This window comes from Humulus lupulus, chromosome 9 (assembly GCF_963169125.1).
Source record: "Humulus lupulus chromosome 9, drHumLupu1.1, whole genome shotgun sequence".
NCBI classification, from domain to species: Eukaryota; Viridiplantae; Streptophyta; class Magnoliopsida; order Rosales; family Cannabaceae; genus Humulus; species Humulus lupulus.
Window position 1 is genome coordinate 2,622,041 of NC_084801.1, and position 21,785 is coordinate 2,643,825.

The window sequence follows — 21,785 nt, forward strand, 5'->3', positions numbered from 1 at the left end:
TAAGAAAATAATAAATTTAAACATATAAATAGTTTTTTTTATTATAGTTTTAAAAATATAATTGATAGAATAATTCAATTAATTTAATATGAAGTTTTAAAGTATGTGATGAGAAATTATTATGGCTCATTTATTATTATTTTTTATTTTTAATTTATTTACCTTATTTAGATGACTTTATTAATTTTTTTTAGTTTATTTACCTTATTTATATGACTTTAAAACTAACAGTATTAGAAAACAATAAAAAAAAATGTTAAATCTAATGGAAACCAACAATTTCCGTTAAGCTCGCATTTATAATATATAAAGATATATGTATATATATACTAGTTAAAACCAACAATGCAATGTATGTTTATTTAAAAAATGTTTCTATTTATTTTTATTCTGTTTTTTTAATTGTCATATAAATTTTAAATAAATAAACTTTGTCATATATTATAAAATTAAACCATTTAACAAAGATTTCACTAGAGACAACTTTTTATATATAAATATATGGTACATTCTAGTTTTAAATTATATAAATATTTATTTTAGAAAGAATATGTATGAATTTTAATATAATAAAATATTAAAAAAATCCAAACGAAAACTATGAATTTTATATTTATTTGATCAAATTTTAATTTCTTAATTTGCAATATTTGTTAGCCAACAAAAAGTTATATTTTAGTATATATTATTTAATTAATGGCTAGAGAGCAATTAATATAAGTAATTTCTCACTAAAAAATACTAAAAAGCAAAAAAAAAAAAAAGTATATTTATGTCATATTTTACAATTACACACTTGTTTAGATAAATAAAATATGTTAAATAACAAAATAAATAATTAATAAAAGAAAGAAAAAAATGAATTTAAGCACATAAATATTTTTTAGTCATAATTTTTAAAACATAATTGACAGAATAATTTAAATACTTTAATATAACAATTTTAAAATATCTAATGAGAAAATATTATAGCTCATTTATTACTTTTTTTTTTAATTTATTTACCTTATTTAAATAATTTTATTAATTTTTATTGTTATTAAAAAAAAGATAAAATAGATAATTCATGTCCACATATATATATATATATATATACCTCAATAATATAAATGGTCCATTCCTCATTACAAACAATGGACCACTTTTTATGCCTCAATAATATAATTAAGTGGTCCATTATTATATCTTTTTACGTATCTCATCGGACGCGTGGATCCTCTGACCATTATTAAAATAAATTCTGATGATAAGAAGATATATAATAAACCAAGAAATAAGGAGAATTATTGGGAGAAATATGCTAAATGATGGTTGGAATTGAACAAATATGCCTCTATTATACAATATTGGAAAAGTATTTTCCCCTAAATAGAATACTACAATTTCATTTTTCCTAAGAAAAAACAAAACTGATTTTGATACCTAACTGTGTGATGTGACAATTGAAGGAAATACAACAATAAGTGATGTGACTGACAATCGAAGGAAATAATCATGGGACATACGATTTTTATTCATTGTACAATCAAAATCAAAAGCAATTCCCACATGCTTTTAAATATGTGGATACATAAGCAAATAGAAGAAGTAGAAAGGATGTGACAAAAAATTTAGAGCTTATTGCATAATTCCGTGAAAGACAGAATTAATAAGCATTGTAGAATAACAAGTGTTTTAAATAGGACAAAGATTTTTTTTCCTGCTCCTCTTTTTTATTTCCACCACATATGTACATATCTATCTGATATTTTCATTTATTTCCAATTATAGAGTTTTTTTTTCTTTCATCTGCTTTTATTTTTGGACCCTTTTAAATAATTTCCTAAAAGAAATATTTAAGAAAAATTATATTAAGAAATTAATTAGGTAAAAATATCAACCTCATATATTTATATCTTAATATTTATAAATAATGTTTTGATAACTAGTATTTTCATTATTTATTAGTAATAACTTGTGTCTAATTAATTTTTTGTTGTAATTAATAGAGACATTAAATAAAAAATAAATAATAAAATAAAACAGTGTATCTGTTGTCACTAGAAAATTGTCAAAAATATGTGTCTATTTCGTTTCTTCATATTGATGTTTGAAACTATTTAGTTTTGTAATAAAGAAAGGTAAAGTACTATTAAGTGTGTGTACATATGTTTGATTAAAAATATGCCATTGGCATTTGACATTTAGTATCTTTGGGAATAGATGGAACCAAAGCATTATATAGTTTTGGACTATTGCATTAATTACACATATCATGTGGTCAATTAAATAATGACACCATTTTTTTTTATAGAAAAAATCATGACCAGTGGCCATGGATATATTATTTCAAGTGCTATAAATACAATGTTAGGGTGTTAGGAACTGATACAACAAGTGAGATCGAATCCTATACACACTACAAAAAAAAACGTTTTATACCGAGAACATGTTACCGAGTACAAGTTCTCGGTATACTTTTAGACACTCGCCTCCTTTACGCGATTTTTTTCATTTTAGTTTGTGTACCGAGTACCTTATACCGAGAACATATTCTCGGTATAGGGTCTTTACCGATGTCTTTACCGAGAACGTGTACTCGATATAGATAATTTAGACTCCCGCCTTTTTTACGCGGTTATTTCATTTTAGTTTGTGTACCGAGGACCCTATACCGAGAACATGTTCTCGGTATAGGGTCTTTATAATCTTCATCTTCCCCAAACAGAGAGCTCATTCTCTTTGAAACGGAAAATTCCGAAAACCGTTTTCTCCGCCCCCCATTTCTATTTTCCTGGATTTTGGCCCCCACAAACTTTGATTTTTGTCAAAGTTTACCTTCCAAAGACGATTTAAGTGGATATAAGGTCTATTGAGGTAGTTATTTACAAATATTTCAGTTTTTTTTTTGTATAAATTTATAATTTTTTTTTCAGTTTTGGGTTTTTATAATGAGATTTTTGTGGTATTATTTTCAGGTTTTGCATTGTATACCAGCGGTTTTAGAGGTATTTCACATTTTCTTTGTAATTTTTTGGTTTTATTTATATTTTTTGCATAAATATATTTAGGGTTTTATTTATAATTTGTTTAATATTGTTAATATATTGTTATTTGTTATATTATATAAACAATTTCTGATTATGTAATTAAAATAGGTAAAAATAATAATTTGTGATGAAAATTAGTTAAAAATTTAGTGATATCCAATTTAGAGGAAATAATATATTGTGTAGTATTTTAGTAAAATACATATATAGTTTTAAGATTTAGTTAGTTTAATCATATGATAAATAATTAATTTATTAGTATGAAAATTTATTAATTTAATAATTTATTTTTTAGGTATATAATTTGAATTTTAGTTATAAATATATGTTTATATGAAAATTTAATATTTGATTGTTTGTTTTTTAGATTGGGTTAAATAATTTTAGTTTTAGATTATTAGATTTGGTTAATAAATTTTGATTATTAGAGTGAGTTTTGTTTATTTAATTTGAATTTTGTTGTTGTTGTTAATTTTTTTATTCTTAGTGTTGATGAATATTGATGCTTTGTTTTTGTTGTTAATTTTTAGTAGAATTATCATATTTTAAATAGAAAATTGAATAATTAATAAAATTTAGAGTAATAATTATAAATTATATAGTCATTTACAATGTATTTGTATTGCTTTGTGTATGTTCTGCGACTGGATATTTTTTTATGTGTTATTTGCAGGTTTTTAAATTTTGGGATATATGAAAATACAGCCGTTATGCTGCCCAATTTTTTTTAGAATTAAAAATACTCAATAAAATTTATAATTTAAGAAATAGTGAATTGATAAGTTGTATAATATATTTTTAATCATGATTAAATCAAATTAACAATAACATTATGCAACCAAATTTTAATAAAAATAAACATTAATCCTGAAATTTTATTTAAATAAGTAATAAATCTTAAAGTAATTCTAACGATTTATTCATTATATATATATATTTATGAAATTGTATAATGATATTTTGTAATTTTTGTTTGAAGGTTGGATATTCGGTTTTTGTTGGACTAAAGAGATTGCTAGCAAGATATTGAAGGCATTGGTAAGTTTTTTTTAATTTTTCTGTATTTTTTTAAAAAATTTTCAATTTTTGAATAATTTATGTTTTTTTATATAAATAATATAATATTAATTTTAATAAAAATATGAAATTATTATATTAGATCGAATGTATTTATTTTTAGGTTTTCAAAATAAGTATTAGTAAAAATGATATTAGGAATTGGAAAATTGTTATATGATTAATTAGTATTTTTTTTAAATAAATTCTATGTTGTTTTGGTGAATTTTATGTGTATTAAACATATTAGTAAACATATTTAATATTTTTTTAGAATTGTAAAATTTAGAGATATTGTGAATATTAGTAGAAGTACTCAATAAAATTTCTAATTTAATAAATAGTGAATTGATAAGTAAAATAATATATTTTAAAATTAAGATTAAAAAAATTAACATTAACATTATGCAACTAAATTTTGTTGACGCCGTTTTTCATCAACAGATAAAAGAAGAGCACAAAAACAATGAATGACAATGGCCAAACGAAACAAACAAATCAAACACACGATTTTTTACGTGGTTCAGCAGTTAAATCTGCTTAGTCCACGAGTCTCTGTTATTAATCTCAAGATTATCTCTGAAAAATTCTTTAGCATGAATTCTCCAGAGTTTTCTCTCAAGGATCAGAATTTCGGTCCTTTACAATGGTGCATGGCTTCTCTATTTATAGAGAAGGATGCAGAATACTATCCCACATATTTTGGGTAGTTTCTCTTTTGTGAATAAAATAAATGGCTTTAAATGCCTATAATCAGATATAAAAGGAAACGTCCCCTGAAGACCAGGAAATGCATAACTGACCAAATAATATCCCATGATTCTTCGGGATTTACATTAATAAATGAGGATCACATCTCATGTTTATAATACTTGTTGATATTCAAAGCGGCGATCGCGTATCTCTAAGGCTCTTGCCTCCCAAGTTTCCCATCATTGCCCGAGCCAGTGACATCTCCCGAGCTAACGTGGCTTTCGAGATAGTACGTCGAGCTCAAGACCCCTGCTCCGAAGTTGTTCTTGAAGATGAGGGTGCTCTCAGAGCTACCTTTCGAGATCGAGATCATTTCGACGTCACGATACTCGAGGTCATGTATCGTACTTTGCAAGCTCGATTTACAATCCTAGAGCATGCCCTAACCCTCACGAGACCATTTATTGCGAACTCAGCTTTCGAGGTCATATTTACTATAGCTCGAAATCTGGGTATAACATCTTGCCCCCTCAAAAGTATTTGTTCGAATCCTAAGAGAAGGAAACTTTTGAACTACTTCCTCTGGGGGACCGTACCGTCACACTCTTGAAAATGGACACGCGTCAGCCGGGTATTGCTCACTTTAGGCACTTGAGTACCTTGGAAACATGCCCACGATCGTCCTTCTGACAACTTTTCGGCGCCTTCTTGTCATTGATCCCCATCCGTTCGATCTAGTGAGGATTTCATTCGACGCTCCTGATTAATTCCATTTTTCGACCTATATATACAAGACCCCCCCTCTTCATCTTCTTCTTCACGTTTGTTCATCGTAAGATAGGGGGTTTCATTTCGATAGGCTTTCAAGTTTCTTAGACTTCCCCTGCTGGATTTCGCATCACTGGTTTATATCCAGTTTTAACGTGTGAGCAAAGTTTCAATTTTCTGGGTTTTGAAAATTTTAGGCCATGTTTCTTGTCTAACAAGTTTTCGGGTAAAAACCCTTGTCCTTGACAAATCCACGAAAACCAAGAATACCCTTTCTGGTTAACCGCCACCTTTCTTTCCCTTGAATCTCGGGATTTTCAAAAAATCTTCAACGCTCCTTTTCTCTCCCATGGAACACACGCTCTGACTCTTTAGTAAGGGTCTCAATATTTAATTTCTTGTTCCTAAATCCCCGAGCTCATACCACCGAGCTCGTGATTCTTGCATGCATGGCCCTCACCATTTTTTCTTTCTCGTTAGATGTCACAGAATCTGGAAAGACGGTGGGGGTAATTGCGAGCCATCCCTTACGAGCCTAAATCTCCGAGCCCAGAATCGCTGTTCGTCCGGAATCAGCGTCGGATACAAAAATACGAGCTTGCGCGCGAGCAAGAGGACACTCGAGCCCACTATCGCCGTCAGATAGACGAGGTCATTGAGAAGAAGAGTAGAGTTCTTCGGGAGGCCATATATCCAGAGCCCAACCCAGGTCCTAGGTCAATTCCCCTCGACCCTACGTTAAAAGTCATGGTTGCATATCATCCAGGGGAACTCCAATTTTCTTTAATGGCGGAACCTTCGTCCTCGCAGCCTCGGAGAGAAATGTTCGAAGCCGAGCTCTACCAGAGCTCGATTACCACCACCGACCAAATAACTGACATTTTGGCCCTCCATGGCCTTAGTTCGTTGGACACCCTGAAGTGTCGAGCTCCGGCTAGTCATGAACGGAGCTGTTTCGCCCCTGGGGGCCGCGACGTCAGTGTGAAATATTCGGCCTGGAGCCAGGAACATATAAGGGCAGGAGATCTGCTGCCCTTGAAGTCCTTTTTCAGAGACTTCACTGATTTCGTTGGGTTGGCTCCATTCCAACTCAACACTAATTCGTACAGGGTGCTGTCTGCCTTGAGGTCCTTGTTCCACGAGCTGGGGTGGGAAGGACCTTCACCTCAAGAGATCTTATATCTCTTTTGTTTGAAAAGTAACCCCTCCCGAGCTCGGGGAGGAGATGGTTTTTATTATCTTTCGAGCTACCCCAAAGAGACGAAGATTTTTGAAGATCTTTCAAACCACCCTCCTGACTCCAAAAAGGCTTTTTTCTGGACAGACGGTTTGTCCCTATCTCGACATCGTTCGTTCAGGCGGATTCGTAAGTACTCTTGTTACTTTTATTATTATATTTTTTTTTGAGCTCAGAATTTTAGCCCTTAAGACCATACTTAGCTGAAATGTGTTTCGCTTTTCAGCTAATTTTAAGCGTCCCTCCCCCACCAAGGCAATGAGGGAGCACAGAGAGGCCTTGCTCCGACTTCCTTATGGCAGGAGGTCTCTTTCGTATCTTCTTCAAGAGGGCAAGCTCCGAGCCTGTGGGTTGTTGGGAGAAGGCCAGTCAACCTCTGACTGGTCTAATAAAAAATACGAACGTTGGGAGGAGGTGCCCCTGCCTACAGGTGCCCTCCCTCTGAGGAGAGAGAGGAGGCCAACACTTCCAGTTCGTTTGAGGAGTCCGCGGTCCGGGAATGAGGCCAATGATGAAGCCTCGAGCTCAGACTCAGATGAAGGTAAAGTCCTCCCTACCTCGAGGATGTGGTCCCCCACACTACTAGAACACAGGCCTAATAGGTTAGTCTCGTGCCCACAGGATAGATACCACTTCTACATATGGAGTTGGGTAGACGACTGTGTCCATAGGTTCGATAGTGGGCTCGGGAAATATGATACCATGTACACCACGGACGAGGTGTGGAATGGGATAGCGGTGCAGTACGGGACCAATGACTATAGGGACCTCTCGAGGTTATCCCCTACTTATAGGGAAGGTACTCCCCCCGCCTCCTCTGAAGACGGGGGAATTTCATGGTCCCCAAGCTCGAGCTCGGGGGAGAGTTCCAGTTAGGTTTCCTCCATCATCACTCTATGTGTCTGATACCGAAATTACTTGCTGTACATTTCTCTTTTACTGACTCAGTGTTGTGACTTGTGCAGGCGAGATGGACTCTGACCTCGACGCCCTTATCGACAATGCAGGCGCCAAGAGGAGCAAACGCCCCAGGGCAGGGTTGCTGAAGACCAGCCAGCCGGGGAAAGGCTCCAAGAGATCTAAGAAAACGCCTCCTCCTCCCCCGCCGGCTTCGAGCTCTGCTGCAATGTCGACTGGCCAGATCAGCGCCCCCACGACCTCGCAGGCTGTCGTCTCTGCGGTGGCACCGGCCTCGCAGGCTGGTATCCCTGTCGTGGTCGAATCCCAACCTCCTGTGGCGGGTCAAACGTCTTCTGCTCAGCTCGCCAAGAGACCTTCCGCTTCTCGAGCTCAGAAGCTAACCATCTCCACCCATATGGACTCATATGTGGTGGATAACGCTGCCGGACCTCATGGATCTATGCTGATTTCGGATGTCATGTCCCGGATTGGCCAGAGCTACGGCAGTTTTGAGGCTCCTCAGTGGCAGTGCCTAACTGGCACCCGAGACCGCACTGTCCTGTACGAGAAGAGTATCGAGCACGCTGCCGCGGTAAGTATCCTTCTATATTCCTTTTGCTTACATTCATACTGTCCTGAGGCTAATGGTGGTTTCTTCCTTTTTTCAGGCTCTTGCCTTCACTGCCCAGCTCAATTACGAGCTGAACAACGAGATCCATTCGAGCAAGACTCATGCTCAAGAGGAGAGGGACCTCCACCTTAGAGCGAACGACGATCTGAAGGCGGCGAATACTAAGCTCGAGGCAGTGGTTAAGGAGCGTGAGGAAATGGCCAAGGAGCTCGGAAAGCTGAAAAATGAACTCGAGGAGCAAAAGAAAGATAACATCCAGCTTCAGGAGACCAACAAGAAGCTCGAAGAGGACAAGGCCGCCACCCTCGACTTCATAGAGGATGTCAAAGCTCGCCTTACTGCCGAGTACAAAGAAAAGAAGGAAAAGGCGGTCGACTCGGCCATGTACCGGATGTGGGCTTATAACGAAGAGCTGGACACCAGCTTCTAGGGTCCCCACGAGGCACCGCTTCTTGAACGATGGAATGCCCAGCTCGAGAAGGAAGAGGCTGAACGGCTTGAGAAGGAGAAGGCTGAGCAGCTCGAGAAGGAAAAGGCTGCTCCGGGCACCGTATCGGAGGAAGCTCAGGAGGATAGCCATGCTATTCGTCCTGAGAGGTCCGGTGCCACTGATGCTGAGAAGGCCAAGGAGACTCCTCTCTCTTGAATCTGACCTCGGGGAGATCAGTTATCGGGGCTGCGTCCCCTTATTTCTGTAACTATTTTAATATATGCCCACGGGGCTGATACAATTTCTTTTACCATTCTTTTATATGCTTTACATTTCTTGGCTCGAAATATTTTGCATAATTTTAAATTGATGAACCGGTTATGTTTATTTATTCATACAAACATAGTTTGGACTTGGGCTCAAAATTCGATGCATTCATGCATAGTTTATTCGAATTATCCGCTTCCGACCTCGTTACTTATCAAGGTCGGATATTACTTTAACCATGAACTCGAAAGTACTTATATGGTATGTAATATGAATGATTTGGTTATCTTTTTAGTCACTTTTTCTCATCCTCAGTATTTTGCCTCCGAGGTTATGAGTTCGAAACTATTTTTCTTTAAGATATTCCAGCCTCGATCTCGACATATTTCGCAATAAGTTTAGGCTCCCATTTATCATCGATCGATAATTTGGCTGGTTTGTTCCAAACCTGTTGTGTTTGCACATCTGGTTAACTCCAAATATTTTAGGTTCTTGATGGTCGGTTATATCCGATCTATCTAAGCTCGCGTATTTGGTCATATCCAAATACTTTGTTTTTGATAATTCGGTTATGTCCGAACTATCTAAGATCGCGTATTTGGTTATATCCAAATACTTTGTTTTTGATAATTCGGTTATGTCCGAACTATCTAAGATCGCGTATTTGGTTACATACAAATACTTTATGTTTTTGATAATTCGGTTATGTCCGAACTATCTAAGATCGCGTATTTGGTTACATCCAAATACTTTATGTTTTTGATAATTCGGTTATGTCCGAACTATCTAAGATCGCGTATTTGGTTATATCCAAATACTTTATGTTTTTGATAATTCGGTTATGTCCGAACTATCTAAATCGCGTACTTGGTTACATCCAAATACTTTATATATATTTTTTATTTTTTAAGCTGGTGGTATGTATACCAATGATGCCCCCTTAATATCCTATGAGTGTGACCATAGGTTATTAAATTAAGGGAGATTGCAAAAATAAAAATACATTACATGTGAAACAAAGCAGACCTTTTATTTGATGAAATTCAGAAACAAACAAACAAACTAGTACAGATAGAAATTCATGGTTACAGGCAACACTTCCTACACTATTGATAATATGGTCTAAGGTGTTTGCCATTCCATGCTCGTGGTATCAGGCTCCCATCTAATCTTGCAAGTTTGTATACGCCAGGTCGGATGACTGATTCTATCTGGTATGGTCCTTCCCAGTTTGGCCCGAGCACTCCAGCTGCTGGATCTCGGGTTGCTAAGAATACGCGTCTCAAAATCAGGTCTCCCACTCCGAACTTTTGATCTCGAACCCTTTTATTGAAATATCTTGTGGTTCGTTGCTGGTAAGCAGCATTTCTCAGCTGAGCCTCTTCCCTTTCTTCTTCGATCAAGTCTAGGGTTTTTTCGAGCCGAGTGTGATTTGAATCCTGATCGTAAATTTGAGTTCGAATCGTTGGGATTTCGACCTCGATGGGCAACATTGCCTCGCATCCGTACGCTAGAGAGAACGGGGTATGTCCCGTTGATGTCCGAGCTGTAGTTCTATATCCCCAAAGGACTTGAGGTAATTCCTCGGGCCATCGTCCCTTTGCCTCCTCCAACTTCTTCTTTAGAGAACTCTTGAGGGTTTTGTTAACGGCTTCGACCTGACCATTCGCTTAAGGGTGAGCCACTGATGAAAAAATCTTTATTATACCGTTCTTGTCACAAAAGTTGGTGAATAAGTCGCAATCGAACTGGGTTCCGTTATCAGATACAATCTTTCTTGGTACTCCATATCGGCATACGATGTTCTTTACCACAAAATCAAGGATCTTTTTTGAAGTTATGGTCGCCAATGGTTCAGCCTCTGTCCATTTTGTGAAGTAATCAACGGCGACCACAGCATATTTTACTCCGCCTTTGCCAGTTGGGAGTGAGCCTATGAGGTCGATGCCCCATACCGCGAAAGTCCATGGGGATGTCAACATGGTCAGTTCGGAAGGTGGAGCTCGGGGTATCGTTGCGAATCTCTGGCATTTGTCGCACTTTTTCACGTACTCGAAAGAGTCTGTTTTAATGGTTGGCCAAAAATATCCTTGGCGTATAATCTTCTTGGACAGGCTATGCCCCCCGGTATGGTCTCCGCAGAACCCTTCATGAATTTCTTCAATGATCTTTTTAGCTTCGGGAGGAGTTACACATCTAAGCAGCGGCATGGAGTACCCTCTTCTGTATAACTTTCCATCCAGAATGGTGTAACGAGGAAGTTGATACATCAACCTTCGAGCTTGATTTCGATCTCTTGGAAGAATTCCATTTTCGAGATAATTAACTATTGGACTCATCCAGGTTGGTTCTGTTTCAATCATACACACATCTTCCTCGTCTGGCTCAGTAATGCTTGGTGCTGATAGGTATTCTACGGGTATAACATTCAGCTCTTCATTTTCGGTGGAAGTGGCGAGCCGAGCTAAGGCATCTGCATTTGAGTTTTGTTCTCGGGGAACCTGTTCGATTGCATAAAACTCGAAATACTCTAATGCGGATTTTGCCTTCGCCAGATAAGCTGCCATTCTTGTGCCACGAGCCTGGTACTCCCCGAAGATTTGATTAACCACGAGCTGGGAGTCGCTGTAGCAATGTATAGCTTTGGCCTTGAGCTCTTTTGCTATTCGTAGTCCCGCAAGTAAAGCCTCGTATTCAGCTTCATTATTAGATGCTTTAAAACCAAATCTTAAAGCAGAGTGAAATTCGCTCCCTGCAGGAGTGATCAGAATAACTCCTGCCCCCGCTCCATTTTCATTTGACGAGCCGTCGACGTAAAGTTTCCACAGCTTGTGGGCCGTGGTTATTACCTCGTCGTCGGCTATACCAGTGCACTCCACCATGAAGTCTGCCAAGGCTTGTGCATTAATGGTCGTTCTTGGATGGTAAGTGATCTCGAACTGTCCGAGCTCAACAACCCATTTAAGGAGCCGACCTGACGCCTCTGGTTTAGACAGGACTTGCCTAAGTGGTTGATCTGTCAGTACATGGATGGGATGTGCTTGAAAGTAGGGGCGGAGCTTGCGAGATGAGTGGATTAGGCTGAGGGCAAGCTTTTCCATCAATGGATATCTTGACTCTGGCCCCAGTAATCTTTTGCTAATGTAATAGACGGGTTTCTGCAATTTTTCTTCTTCTCGAACGAGCACCGCGCTTATCGCGTGTTCGGTAGTTGAGAGGTATAAGAACAATACTTCTCCCGTCTCAGGCTTTGATAGGATGGGCGGTTCAGCTAAGTGCTTTTTGAACTCCTGAAAGGCCAGCTCGCACTCATCTGTCCATTCAAACTTCTTACTTCCTTTCAATAAGTTGAAGAATGGAGGGCCTCGATCCGTTGACTTCGAGATGAATCTGCTCAGGGCGGCCATCCTGCCTGTCAAGCTTTGGACATCTTATGCTTCCGAGGTGAAGGCATATCAATCAGGGCCTTTATTTTGTCGGGATTAGCCTCGATCCCTCGAGAGTTGACAATAAAGCCCAGAAATTTTCCCAAAGATACCCCAAAAGTTCACTTCTGAGGATTTAGCTTCATGTTGTATTTCCTGAGTACGCCAAAGCACTCTTCGAGATCATCAACATGGTTCTTGTTAAGTTGAGACTTTACAAGCATGTCATCAACATAAACTTCCATGTTGTTCCCTATTTGGTCTGAAAACATCATGTTTACGAGCCGCTGGTACGTGGCTCCAGCATTCTTGAGTCTGAATGGCATAACATTATAACAGTATAGCCCTTTATCTGTAATGAAGCTTGTATGTTCTTGGTCGGGGGCATGCATGGGAATCTGGTTATATCCAGAATAGGCATCCATGAACGACATCAGGCCATGCCCCGCCATGGCATCCACGAGCTGGTCAATTCTTGGCAGCGGAAAATAGTCTTTTGGGTAGGCCTTGTTGAGGTCTGAGTAGTCAATGCAGGTTCTCCACATCCCATTGGGCTTCGGGACCAACACTGGATTGGCTACCCAGTTAGGGTAAAAAGCGTCCCTAATGAAATTGTTTGCTTTCAGCCTGTCAACTTCCTCCTTTAGTGCTTTCTTTCTATCTTCGTCCAGCTGTCTTCGCTTTTGTTGCTTCGGGGGAAAGCTTTTGTCTATATTCAATGCGTGGCTCGCTACATTCGGGCTTATCCCCACCATGTCTGAGTGTGACCATGCGAAGACATCCTGGTTTTTCTTCAGAAAGCAAATTAATTGCTATTTTGCCTCGTCTTGGAGGTGTTTTCCGACCTTCACCTTCTTTGAGGGATCAGCTGCCTCGAGCTGAACTTCTTCGAGCTCCTCCAAAGGTTGGAGGTCAACTTTTTCCTCGATCCTCGGATCGATCTCCTCATCAATTTCTAAAACCGTCCCATCTTTATTTTGTATGATAACGAGCGCCTGAGCGCTCGTTTGTTTCTTTCCCCTCAAAGAAATGCTATAGCACTCCCTTCCTGCCAATTGATCTCCTTTTAAAGTCCCGACCCCGCTTGGGGTTGGGAACTTAAGGGCCAGGTGCCTCACAGATGACACTGCCCCCAGCCCGAGCAGGGCGGGTCTCCCGAGCAGTACATTGTAGGCAGATGGTAAATCTACCACCACGAACTCCATCATCTTGGTCACCGAGACTGGATAGTCTCCCAAGGTCACGGGGAGTTCAATGGATCCCATACAAGCAGTCCCTTCTCCTGAAAAGCCGTACAAAGTGGTTGCACATGCCTTCAGGTCGCGAACCTCGAGGGTCACCTTATAAAGAATGTTGACCGAGCTCCCATTATCTATGAGAACTCGGCGGACTCTCTTGTTGGCAAGCTGAAGGGTAATAACCAATGGGTCATGATGAGGGAACTGAACATGAGATGCGTCCTCCTCAGTGAATGTTATCGGTTGCGTTTCAACCCTTTGGCTTTTTGGTGCCCTAGGTTCGGGTTCATAAGGAGACCCGTCCCCTGTCTTCAACTCGTTAACGTATCGCTTTTGAGCATTTCTGCCCCCTCCCGCGAGATGAGGCCCTCCCGAGATGGTTATTACATCCTCTCCATCAATCGGCGGGGGCCTGTCTTCTTCTTGAGATCAGGAGTTATTATTTTGTGCCGCCGAAGGCGCGGCTACTCTCTGACTCGCAGTAGTCTGTCCAGTACTCTAGTTTTTGACATACTACCGGAAATAACCTCTCGAGATCAACCCCTCGATCTCGTCCTTCAGCTGTCGACATTCATCAGTGGTGTGTCCGGTGTCTCTATGGAACCGGCAATACTTACTGGAATCCCTTTTTGACTTTTGATTTCTCATTGGGTCCGGACGCCTGAAGGGGACCTGGTTTTCATTAGCCAAGTATATGTTTTCCCGAGACTCGTTGAGTTCGATGTGTACTTTATATACGGAGAAATACCTTTCTCCTTTCTTTTTCTTTCCTCCTTCAGCCTCAGGGTTATTTCCCTCGCTCTTTTTCCTCTTGGAGGGATTCTCCGAGGTAGGCTGTGGAGCTGCTTGGTCAGCCGAGGTTGAGGCGGAGTTAATGTTTATCGTTGTAGTTTCGGTCTGCGAGGTCGCCTTCAGCGTTGACCTCGCCTCCACTACATTGACAAATCTCTGCGCCCGTCTGTTAAACTCGGTTATTGACCTCATCGGTTTCCCTTGCATGTCATGCCAAAGGGCACTTCCGGGTAACACACCAGCTCGGATAGCCATCAGGTGCCCACTGTCATCCACATCTCGAGCCCGTGCGACCTCTAGATTAAATCTTGTCAGGTAGCTTTTCAGTGTTTCGCCCGGCTGTTGTCGGACGTTAGTCAAAGTGGATGCCTCTGGTCTGACTCCCATCATGGCTCGGAACTGCTTCTTGAAGTCTCTAGACAACTGATCCCATGAAGTTATTGAGTGCCTCTTGTACTTTTCGAACCAACTCTTAGCAGGTCCGCCCAATGATGTTGGAAACAACATACACCTGAGCTCGTAACCCACGTTACTAGCTCTCATAATAGTGTTGAATGTACTCAGGTGACTGCATGGGTCGGTTTTTCCTTCAAATGCTGGGACGTGAGGAATCCGGAACCCTTGAGGAAATTGAGTGTTAGAAATATTTGGAGCAAACGGCTCGAGCTCCTCGTCAGAGTCCTCATATCGACCGTTCCCTCGTTCATTCTTTAAAAGCCTAAAGGATTTTTCGAGCTGATCAATCCTTTCTTGGACTGGGTCCTTAGGTGGTGTCTGGAATTGACAGTCATTGATCATGATCCCAGGCTCGCGTCTCCGTGAGGGATCTCTACGCCCATTTAGGTGATTCCTTAGGTCCGGATTTGTCTGATCTCCCTTCCCCCTGCTCTGATTCAGATGATTCCGCAGGTCAGGTAGGGTCTTGCGGCTTCCAGTATTTTTACGACCTCGGTCGCGTTTACTGACGGACCTGGTCTCTCCGGACTTGTCACTGGTGAAACTCATTGATCGGTCGTTTCGAGATGGGTTCTTCCCATGTCGCCTTGTCTTTGCAGTGCGAGATCGGGACGTCTGACTTCTCTCAGATTGTGCGCCTCTCCGCTCCTGGAAAGTCTCCTTGTGTCCTTGTCTATCCCCCGTACGCCCTTGATCCTGATTCTGAACAGGTTGAGCGTTTCTGCAGGGAGGTGAAGGATATCTTATGGGAGATGGAGGGAACCGTATAGGCGACGGTGGCTACCTCCCTTGCCTCGGCCTAGAGGGTCCAAAATTTGCCCATGATGGGTCAGTCGCGTTCGGTGCGCTACCAGGAACATGAGTCCGAGCCTCGGTAGGAGCTCGGTTATTCTTAGTTCCTGCAGGCGCTTCCACAGGTGGATTAGGCAGGACCCGAGCTCGGATACTCCTCTGGGGCCTAGGAGGAGCAGATGGCTCTGCTGGTGCCGGAGGTTGAGTCGGCCTCCTCGTGGCAGCATCTTTTCGTGGTCGTCCACGGGGCCTCCGTGGAGGAACATGCACGTCCCTTGGAGGAGGGACTTGGTTTTCGCGCGAAGGAGGGGGCTGAGCCACCTGCGCCTCCGCGGCCATCCTAGTCAACTCCTCATTCCGTTTGTTGGCTTCTGCCAACAGCTGTTTCAACTGCCGGTTTTCCAGTTCTACAATAGGAACGTATCGTTCAGGATTGTAGTACATATCCTCATCCCTCGGTGGAGGCGGTGGTCCCCGGGAATCGGATGACCCACTTCTCTCCCCAGACTCCGGGTTCTCCATTGGTTGTTTTCCAGGACGCCTTGGGTAGCTTTCGTCAGGGGTGTTCTGATTGTTTGTAGCCATGAATCTCTTAGGGATGAATGTTTGAGGCTCTCAATGAAAGCACCGAACTGTTGACGCCGTTTTTCGTCAACAGATAAAAGAAGAGCACAAAAACAATGAATGACAATGGCCAAACGAAACAAACAAATCAAACACACGATTTTTTACGTGGTTCAGCAGTTAAATCTGCCTAGTCCACGAGTCTCTGTTATTAATCTCAAGATTATCTCTGAAAAATTCTTTAGCATGAATTCTCCAGAGTTTTCTCTCAAGGATCAGAATTTCGGTCTTTTACAATGGTGCATGGCTTCTCTATTTATAGAGAAGGATGCAGAATACTATCCCACATATTTTGGGTAGTTACTCTTTTGTGAATAAAATAAATGGCTTTAAATGCCTATAATCAGATATAAAAGGAAACGTCCCCTGAAGACCAGGAAACGCATAACTGACCAAATAATATCCCACGATTCTTCGGGATTTACATTAATAAATGAGGATCACATCTCATGTTTATAATACTTGTTGATATTCAAAGCGGCGATCGCGTATCTCTAAGGCTCTTGCCTCCCATGTTTCCCATCATTGCCCGAGCCAGTGACATCTCCCGAGCTAACGTGGCTTTCGAGATAGTACGTCGAGCTCAAGACCCCTGCTCCGAAGTTGTTCCTGAAGATGAGGGTGCTCTCAGAGCTACCTTTCGAGATCGAGATCATTTCGACGTCACGATACTCGAGGTCATGTATCGTACTTTGCAGGCTCGATTTACAATCCTAGAGCATGCCCTAACCCTCACGAGACCATTTATTGCGAACTCAGCTTTCGAGGTCATATTTACTATAGCTCGAAATCTGGGTATAACAAATTTTAATAAAAATAAACATTAATTAAATAATTTAAGTAATAATTAAATCCTAAAGTAAATAAATAAATTTTAAACAAATCTTAGAAATTTTGTTTAAATTAATCAAACTATTCAATAAAGCATAAGTAAAATATGTAATTTAATAAATACTAAATTAATATGTAAAAAAATAATATGTGTTAGTTCTGATTAAATAAAATTAACAAATATATTATTAGAAAACCATTATTAAAATTAAAATTAAAATTAAAAAAATTAAATTTAATATTTGTTAGTTTTAATCATTATTAAAATTAAAATTAAAAAAATATGTTTTTAATAATATTTGTTAGTTGTTTTTAATTTTTCTGTATTTTTTTTTATTTTTTTTTTCAATTTTTGAATAATTTATTTTTTTTATATAAATAATATATTTTAAAATTAAGATTAAAATAAAGTAACAGTAACATTATGCAACTAAATTTTAATAAAAATAAAAATTAATCCTAAAGTAGTTAAATAAATTTTAAACAAATTTTAGAAATTTTGTTTAAATTAATCAAACTATTCAATAAAGCATAAGTAAAATATGTAATTTAATAAATACTAAATTAATATGTAAAAAAATAATATGTGTTAGTTCTGATTAAATAAAATGAACAAATATATTATTAAAAAACCATTATTAAAATTAAAATTAAAATTAAAAAAATTAAATTTAATATTTGTTAGTTTTAATCATTATTAAAATTAAAATTAAAAAAAATATGTTTTTAATTATATTTGTTAGTTGTTTTTAATTTTTCTGTATTTTTTTTAATTTTTTTTTCAATTTTTAAATAATTTTTTTTTTATATAAATAATATATTTTAAAATTAAGATTAAAAAAAATTAACATTAACATTATGCAACTAAATTTTAATAAAAATAAAAATTAATCCTAAAGTAGTTAAATAAATTTTAAACAAATTTTAGAAATTTTGTTTAAATTAATCAAACTATTCAATAAAGGATAAGTAAAATATGTAATTTAATAAATACTAAATTTATATGTCAAATTTAAATAATTTTAATAATATTTACACTGAAATATATTATAGTTAGATATCATAAAACAACATAATTAACTTCAAAAAGCATAAGACATTAAAAAAACATATTTAATTATATTTGCTTTTTTCTTTGGTAATAAGAAATTATTACCAAAGATATAATAGTGTTATTATCACCTAGTGATAATATTATATTTTTTAGTGTTCATCACAAGAAGCCTTAGACCCGTTTAGAGAGGGTGAGTCATTGAAGACTCTTACATTTGCCTCTCTCTGAATTAGGACACACACAAATTGATTGTAAGTTTGATGATTAGTGTTCCGTGCAGTGCTACATTCATACAATGTCGATCGACAAGAGTTGGATTAATTTGACAGATCGATTATCCGATGAGTATGAGGCTGATGTGATGGATTTTCTCCAGAGAGCCCGGCAGTGCGTTGACTCAAGGGGATTGGTGAAATGTCCGTGTAGGAGGTGTGTCAACGTTGAATTTCAGACGATTGATGTATTAGAAAATCATCTTTTTGTAAATGGTTTTCTACGGAAATATACCAATTGGCATTGGCATGGAGAGGATGAAATAATACCAATGAGAGCTCGGATAGATCAAAATGAAGAAGATGAAATGATGGATGTTCTCACTGATCTTATGCAAAATGACAATGACGAACAAGCGGAGAATGAGCGCGGTCAAGAGATACCTACAACAGACTACAGGAGTGGGCAACATTATAACGATTTGTTTGCTGAGATCGAGGCTCCATTATTCCCCGGGTGTCAAAATTACACTTCATTGAATTTCCTAGTGAAGTTAATGCATTTCAAAGTGTTGGGAAAAATTCCCAACAAAATATTTGATGGAATGCTGGAGTTGTTACATGATGCATTTCCAGCCCCAAATAAGCTTCCAAAATCGCACTATGCAGCGAAAAGGTTGTTGCGGAAACTTGGATTGGGCTACGAGTCAATCCATGTCTGCAAGCATGATTGCGCACTGTTTTGGAAAGAACATGCTGGAAAAAGAAAATGTCCTGTTTGTGGAGAGGATCAATGGGTGGACAAGAACACCAAGGGAAAGAAAGTGCCTCATAAAGTGATGCGTTATTTTCCTTTAACCCCTAGGTTAATGCGAAAATATGCATCGAGGCACATTGCTCAACATATGAGATGGCATCACGAGCAACGTATAAAAGAAGATGGTGTATTGCGTCATCCTGCTGATGGGAAAGCTTGGAAGGACTTTGACCGAAATAATCCAACATTTGCAATGGAACCCAGGAATGTGCGGCTTGGATTGGCTGCAGATGGATTCAATCCCTTTGGTAATATGAGTCTGTCTTATAGTATGTGGCCGGTAGTGTTGACGACATATAACTTGCCACCATGGTTGTGCATGAGAGAAACTAATTTCATGTTGAGTTTATTAATTCCGGGACCTCATTCGCTAGGAAAAGATTTTGATGTTTTCTTAAGACCATTGATTGATGAGTTAAAAGAATTATGGGTGATTGGTGTACAGACTCGAGATGCAGTCGATGGCAGTTTCTTCACTCTTCGGGTAGCTTTGATGTGGACTATAAACGATTACCCAGCAAGGAGTAGCCTTTCTGGATGGACTGCTCAAGGTTATCATGCTTGCTCTACTTGCAATGTGGCAACACCATCTATTCGTTTACAAAAGAAGGTTGCTTTTTATGGTCATAGACATTTTTTACCAATCAAACATGCCATTAGAAGGGACAAGAAGACATATGGTGTCGTTTAAAAAAGATTACCACCAAAGCCATTAACCATGCAAGAAATGTTCACACAAATGAGTTTTATACCTGATTCTCTTCCTGGTAAGCATGTCAGTTATGGCGGCCAAAAAAGAAAGCGTACAAAAGAGCAAGTTGGTTGGCGGAAAAAAAGTATATTTTTTGAGCTCCCATATTGGGCCAACATAATGTTGCGACACAATCTAGATGTTATGCATGTTGAGAAAAATGTGTGTGACAGTTTAGTAGGCACAATAGTTGGGCTGGAGAATAAGACCAAAGACACAGTTAGTGCCAGAGTAGACTTGGAGAATATGAAGATGAGACCAGAGTTACAGCTGAGGAAGTTGAATGGTCGGATACAAAAGCCTGCAGCCAAATTCACTTTCACTGTTGAAGATCGCCAAAAGTTTTGTCGATTTCTTAAATCAGTGAAGTTTCCAGATGGTTTTGGATCTAACCTAAGGAAAAATGTGATTGATAATGACAATAAGATAACTGGTTTGAAATCGCATGATTGTCACATCATTATGCAATGCCTTTTGCCAGTTGGTGTGCATGCATTCCTAGAGAAATCAATGAGTACAACTATTATTGAGTTATGCACTTTCTTCAAGCTCATTTGTGCGAGAACTCTAAAAGTCTCAGATTTAGAAAAAGTCCAAACTTCAATTGTTGAGATTGTTTGCAAGTTAGAGAATATTTTCCCACCTGCTTTTTTCGATATCATGGTCCATCTACTAATACATTTACCGGAAGAAGCAATACTTGGAGGACCGGTTCACATGAGGTGGATGTATCCTTTTGAAAGGTATATGAAAAAATTGAAGAATTATGTCTGTAACAAAGCACGTCCAGAGGGGTCAATAGCAGAAGGATATGTGGTTGATGAGGCATTAACATTTTGCTCCATGTACTTGAAAAGTGTTGAGACAAAGTTCAATCGTCCAGACCGAAATGTAGATATTGGTCCATCACTTAAAAAGATGTCGGTCTTTCGATCTCAGGGCCGTCCAATTGGTAAGAAATCATTGATAATTTTGGAAGTTGAAGTGAAGAAAATAGCAGATTGGTATATTCTAAACAACTGCAATGAGATCTTGCCATATCTTCGGTAAGTAATTAAAGTAGTTCATCATTTCATTGCATGTTTATTATAACACTTATTAGTAGCTCTTAAATTAGTTGTTTTTGTTTTTTGCAGAGAGCATAGGGAAATTCTACAGACTAGAGGTGTTGAAAACCTAGACCAATTACATAGAGAGGAATTTCCTAATTGGTTTTATAATAAGATTTATCATCTTCGACAAACAGGATCCTTGGAAGTAGATGAAGAATTAATCTCTTTAGCAAACGGTTCTTCAACTTGTGTTGCATCGTACCCTGGGTGTGTTGTAAATGGAGTAAGATTTTTGTGTTATGACAGGGACAAGAATCGCAAAACTCAAAATAGTGGAGTCTCTGTAGCGGGTGTCGAAAATAGTACTTATTACGGCCAGTTGGAAGATGTTTTAGTGATGTCTTATCTTTCTGGTTGTTCTATTGTATTATTTAAGTGCAAATGGTTTGACACTAATCGGTCTTCAGGATTAAAGTTTGAGCAAAACATAACGAGTATCAAAACCAGTTCGGAGGCCTTCAAAGATGATAAATTTATCTTAGCAACTCAAGCTAACCAAGTTTTCTACATTGAAGACCTTAAAAATAAATCTCATTGGAAAGTCGTCCAAGAAGTGCATCACAGAAATGTGTGGGACATCCCACTAGTTGAAGAACAAGCGGAGGATGTAGAAGTAGATGTTATGCACGACACTAGTTCCTCTAATTTCCAATTATTCGTTGATCTTGGA

General features: G+C 38.4%; 1 long non-coding RNA gene across 1 annotated transcript; it reads left to right on the forward strand.

Annotated features, from left to right (window-relative positions):
* Positions 1-2,376: 2,376 nt before the first annotated feature.
* Positions 2,377-4,105, forward strand: LOC133801968 (uncharacterized). The gene is made up of 3 exons (XR_009877082.1): positions 2,377-2,856; positions 2,958-2,987; positions 4,009-4,105. It is a non-coding gene; the product is annotated as an uncharacterized LOC133801968 (long non-coding RNA).
* Positions 4,106-21,785: the final 17,680 nt, after the last annotated feature.